Source organism: Echinops telfairi, unplaced genomic scaffold, assembly GCF_000313985.2.
Source record: "Echinops telfairi isolate 266 unplaced genomic scaffold, ASM31398v2 ScPeMD7_7400;HRSCAF=8409, whole genome shotgun sequence".
NCBI lineage: Eukaryota > Metazoa > Chordata > Mammalia > Afrosoricida > Tenrecidae > Echinops > Echinops telfairi.
In genome coordinates this window covers 62,004,298-62,010,235 of record NW_022111300.1, presented here as the reverse complement: position 1 = coordinate 62,010,235, position 5,938 = coordinate 62,004,298, and positions in this window count along the sequence as shown.

Here is a 5,938-nt window from a genome sequence, read left to right as displayed (position 1 = left end):
CGCGGAGCGGCGGCGGCGGCCTGGGACGCGCCTGGGCGGCGGCACTGGCAACGAAGAGTCGGGGGCTCGTCTGCAATTCCCGCTCTGGGAACCGGCTTCCCACCGGCCGGTGCGACCGCGCGACTTCCTGGAAAACGCGCTGGCGTCAGGGCGCGCGACGGGCGTGCGCACACAGCGGCGTCTCGCGTGTAAACACAGGCGCCTGCGCCCAAGCCGGAAGGAGCTGCGCGACTGGCAGCCCCGGAAACGCCGGGGAGCAAACCTCGTGGGGCCAGCGGCAGCGGAAACAGTCGTTACTGTGCTCTGTTTACCCGGAGTCTCGCAGTCGCGGAGCTACGAGTCCCATGATGCCACGCGGGCTGCGACTTAACTGCCAGTCTTGGCGCGCAATGAGGGCCGCCTCCCTATAACGCTATTTTCTGGGTCCGGTCGTTGAAGGACTACGAGTCCCGGCATGCAACGCATACCACCGTCGTACAATATCTCTGTGGCCAACGTCGTGGACTACGAATCTCGGCATATCATGCAGGCCATCGTTTACGAGACTCCGCTTTCGATGCGGGCCGCCGTCCTAAATTAGTCTCAGTTCTGTGGTTGAGAGACTACGAATTCCGGGATGCAACGCGGACAGCCGTCGGTTAGCTCCGCAATGGGTGCAAGCCTAGAGGAACTACCTCTCCCAGAATGCAACCCGGGACTCCCTCCTATAATGTTAGTCTCTGACGTCTGTCCTTGAGCGACTACGAGTCCTGGCTTGCCACGGGGTAGAGCACCGTTTTACAACGTTATCGCACGGAGGTCGACGTTTTGAGATTACGAGTCCGGCATAACTCGCGGACTACCGTTTAATTCGAGTCCCGGCGTGCCGCGCAGTCTGACCTCTGTAATGTTACTCTGAATCCCGGCAGGCAACGCGGGCCACTGTTTACGAGTTCCGGCATGCAACGCGGGCTACCTCCCTCTAACAGAAGTCTCTGAATCCCGCCACTGAGGTACTACGAGCCCTCGTTGCAACAAGGGCTGCTGTCCGATATCGTTAAGTCCTGGGATCCTACCTCGGGGGACTACTAATCCCAGCAGTCCACGCGGCTGAGTTTTCTGGAGAGCCAGTGTTCATCGCCTGCTTGACGCTTCCCGGCACGGAGGTCGCTAGGGTGGCTCTTGCGGACTTGCAGGGCGGAGGCACATCACAGACTTCTGCTCTCTGGTGGGCGCTCCTGTTTGACGAGAGAGAACCTGCATTGCTCTGCGCGTTACCCTTCTCTCGGTGGACCCAGTGGACCCAGAGGAAAGGGAGCCCCGGTACAAGAGCCCCCGTAAACGGAAGTGGTCAATAACTCGCTTTTTGAAGTCTCAGTGGACGGAGACCGTTTACTTCCCGGATCTCATCGATTTTTAAGGAAGCATGGGTGCTGTTTGCCGATAGCAAAGGCGTCCAACTGGGGCCGTGGGTAAGCGTTTGGTTGCTAACTAAGTCATGGGTTTCACCAGGTGCTTAGCGGTAAAGGTCGCAGCCCTGGAGACTTCTCAGCCCGACAGGGCCACTAAGAGTCGGAATGAACCCTGGAGCTAGTGTGCATTTGTTTTGCAGCGAGCCACTCCAACGACAGGAAACATCCTTAACAAGTGTGAGTCGTGGCCCTCAGAGTCCCCAAACCTCAAATGTGAATGTCATTTATTTTTATGAAGACTTATCTGTGCCATCGCTTGTTCCCTAGGCTCAACAGTGAACTAATACTGACTTGTCATTTAATTTAACTTGACATCAACAGTCATGTCCCTGGTAAAGGCATGAAAACTCCTTAGACACAACCAAATATAATGAGGGAATAAGTCACTGGATGGATCTGGGGGCTCAAGAGCTGAGTTTTGGGGAAACCAAGGTCAAGTGGCACAACATTGTTCACAATAATAATACTTTACACCCTAATTTGGTGAGTAGCGACTGGGGTCTTAAAGGCTCATGAGAAACCATCTGAAATACAACTATTGTGCTCTCCCCACCCAAAGCAAAGAAGAGTGATGACAATCGCTGCATGTCACAGTTTGGTTCAGGGCACCAATGTGCCATTCTAACATCAGTCCCCACAACCTGAGGCCAGCAGAACTAGATGGTGCTGGACTCACTAGCAGCTACCCTGTAAAGGTCACATTCGAGTGGAGAAAAGAGGAACAAAACTAAGTCAGAAAAGAGACCAGGTTTACCAGTGGAACCCTCAAGACTAAGGCATTTGCCCTTCAAGTCTGGAACTGAGCTCACATCCCTGTTGGAGTAATCAGTCATTTGAGATCAAAAGGATCATATGCCCCAGGGCAAAGATAGGAGGAAGGGAAACAGGGATCACAAGAAGGAAGTGGAACAGATGACGACAAAGTGCATTGCAATAGATGGATTGAGTCAGAATATGCATGAATTGTTGAGATGTGAAACTATAATCTTCTCTGTAAACCACTTCATTCACAATAAAAAGTTAAAAAAAAAAGTCATGTCCTGTGTTAGACCGGGTTGACTAGAGAAACAAATCCAGTGACACTCGTATGTGTGTAAGAGAGCTTTATATCAAAGAGCAATTGTAGATTGAGAAAACATTCCAGCCCAGTCCAGATCAAGTCCATAATTCCCATATTAGCCCATAAGTCTGATAGTAGCCCATGTATTCCTCTTCAGACTCAAACACATGCACTGAGGCTGAATGCAGGAAGATCACAGCCAGTGGGTGGAAAGTCTTGTGGATCCAGGGGCAGCGGAAGCATCTCAGCGCTGGTGTGGGTCTCTGCCCGTGACTCCTCCATCTCCAGGGCTTTGGCAGCCATCCCTATCTCCATGTGGGTTGTCAACTGGAATGTGAAGCAGAGAGAGAGTGTGTCCTGCCAAGACAGAAGTTCCGAAATCCTCCCATGCCCACACAGACATCTTTGGCTACGACCTGATTGACAGGCTAGAATCCACTCCTCTGCTCAAGTTGACAGGAGGTTATGTAACTGCCTCATGTCCCCACAAACTTGGTGGGGCAGGAGCTTAGAAGTCAGGAGGCTTGGTGATTGCATTCTGCCATTACCCCACCTGGTGGTCAGAGGTGGCAGTTGGTAAGACCAACCACCTCCAGGGGTTTTTTTTTTACAACAGTTTTCCACAGTGCTTTTGAATTAGAGTCATCTTAATGTGGGAGCCCTGGTGGCATGGTGGTGACACGTTGGGCTTCTAACTACAAGGTCATCAGTTCAAAGCCACCAGCTTCTCTGCATGAGAAAGATGAGGCTTTCTACTCCTGTCAAGATTTGCAGTCTGGGAAACCCACGGGGGGCAGTTCTCTGCCCCGCAAGGGTCACTGTGACTAGATGGCAGTGAGTTTAGTTTTTTGAGTTTTCTTGATGTCGCAGCCCTGGTGGCACAGTGATTAAAGTGCTCGACTGCAGACTGGAGAGGAGACCGTCCAGATCCCGCAGTTGTGGAGAAGGAGTGGCTGTCTGCCTATGTGAGGATGGTGGGTGTCAGGTGCCCGCGAGTCATTTCTGACCCCTGTACAACAGAAGGAGAGACCGCCAGGTCCAGAGCCATCCTCACAGTCATGCCTGGGTGGAGCCTTGAAGATTACGGCTTTGGAACCCCTGTGGGCAGTTCTGCTGTCCCTCTGGGTCTCCGTGAGCCAGAAGCAATGTGTCAGCAGAGGGTTGGTCTGGCTACTTCATCTGCTCTGTGGGCAGGGAGGTGCTGGCCACAGTGGACATGTGTTGGTTTTGTCCTTCCCGACCTTTGCCCCCTTCCTCTGATGGTGGCACTCCCCCCTGGAGGAAGGGCTGATTCTTGGCTCGCTCCTAGTAGAGCACTGGTCAGTCACAATGCTAAGCCCTCGTGCTTGGCTCACGATCGCATGAATGACCCAGGCGAGGCCAGTGGAACCTTCCTGTGGCCTTTGACCGTTGGGTGTTGGGGTGCAAGCTGTTCTGTAGGGTGGAGTTCTGACTCCAGTCATACTTGCTGTCTAACCAGCTGAGATTCCACTCCCTCCCCTGGAGTGAGTCTGTCTGTGAGAGGACTGAACTGGTGGTGGCCAAGTCAGAGACGCAAGGAGAGGCCAAGAGCTGTGCCTCTTTGAAGCTGCCAATGCTGTTAGGTGGCTGGATAGGGAGTTGTCCCTCTCTATGCCAAGGTGCCACTACAGGAGGTTGCTGCAGAGAATCAGGCAAGTCCAGCCAGCCATAGGGGCTGGAAGGCATGCTTACAATCAGACTGAGCCAGGAAGGGGTGGTACAACTAGATGGGTGCTACACCTGGATTGGCCCATCTAGGCCAGGTGAATTTAAATTCAGCCAATGGGTTTAACCAGTATTGTCAACCACACCTCCCAACAGGGGTGGTGGTGGTGGTGGCCTGAAAAAGCCAGAAACTTTGAGACCCTCAGTTCTCTCCCAGTGGCTCCTACATAGTTCAGCGTGGCAGGGCCAAGACCCTTCTCAGCTGTGCCGTGTTCTCTCTCTCTCTCTCTCTCTCGTGTTCAGTTTACTGTAATGCCTGAAATTGCTTCTCTCCTTTATAAAAAATTCACTTGGATCACAAACCAGACTTTGGCGGGAATGAAGCCAAGGACCGAAGTATTTCCCACCTGGGGAGATCTAACAATGCCAGCCCTGTCCTGGCCAGCCCCCCTCCCCTGCTCCCCCCCCACCCAGCATTATCTGAGATGTGCCCTTGGCTTCACTGCACTGATCAATCAATTTATTTGTTAGCTGTTTTATTGGCAAATGATTTACAAAGAATCCAATTCAATAGTCAATCATATAAAGAATAATTATGTCATCATCACCACACTCAAGTTTAGAGCACCCTTTCTTTCCTTGCCCTTGGTTTTAACTCCCCCTTTCCTGCCCAACCTTCCCTGCCACACACCCAACCTTCTTCAGATTTACGTAGCCTGGATTTCATATACAGGAAAATGTTGAAAAGCAAAACAAAATGAACAACAATAACAAAACAAAAGAGACCAAAACCTCAATCAAAAAGAAAGCAGAACATATTAAAAACTAGAACAAATTTAAAATGAATCAAAAGGGAGATCAAACGATAAGGTGTTAAATTGTAACTAACTGCCTCTGCCATGATCCACTTCCCAGTGCTCTTTGCAGGTGGCAAGGCCATCCACATCCCAGGTCTGTGGTCAGAGGGGAGTCACCAGAGGCTTCATCCACATGTATTTTCCTTTCCCACCTTTTGAAAATGGGACCAGCTTTACAAAGGGTCAAAGCGGAGATCAAACGATAAGATACTGCATTTTAACATAACTAAGTCTGCCATCATCAACTCAATAGTGCTCTGTCTGATATTAAGACTCTTCAGCTCCCTCAGCTATGCTCAGAGCAGATTCACTAGAGGCTTGATCCACGTGTGTTTGGACTCCCACTGCCTTAACTGTCCCCAAGCTGGGTGTTCACAATTTACGCTCTGATACCACTCCCTCCTTCAGATTGGAATTGTATCACATGCAATCCTTGGTTCACACAGCCTAGTCACACTGATTTATTTAAAGCTGTGTACACTTCTGGAAAGTAAGGTCCCCGATGTTCCCGGTTAGCTTGAGTAGTACCTGGCACCTAGTAGGGGCTTTAGGAATGAAGGATATGGGCGGAGATGACGACTCCCTCAGCTCCTCTTCTCCTGCAGGTGCACACTGAGATCGCATCTTCCAGCCTCTCCGGCAGTGAGGTGTGGCCAAGTGACTGCATCTCTGTCTGAGGAGTATGTGCCACAGTGCTGGGTACCACATGCAGGTTGCGTTCATAAGTCTTTCCTTCACACTGCAGCGGCCGGGATGGACGTGCCAGGGCAATCAATGACTCCAACCCTCCCCTGTTGACAGCTGCCTTGGTCAGCATGACCACACGGGGGAGCTTCACCCGCTGACTTGGAGACTCAGCTTTCCTCCTGCAGTCGGCATCATTG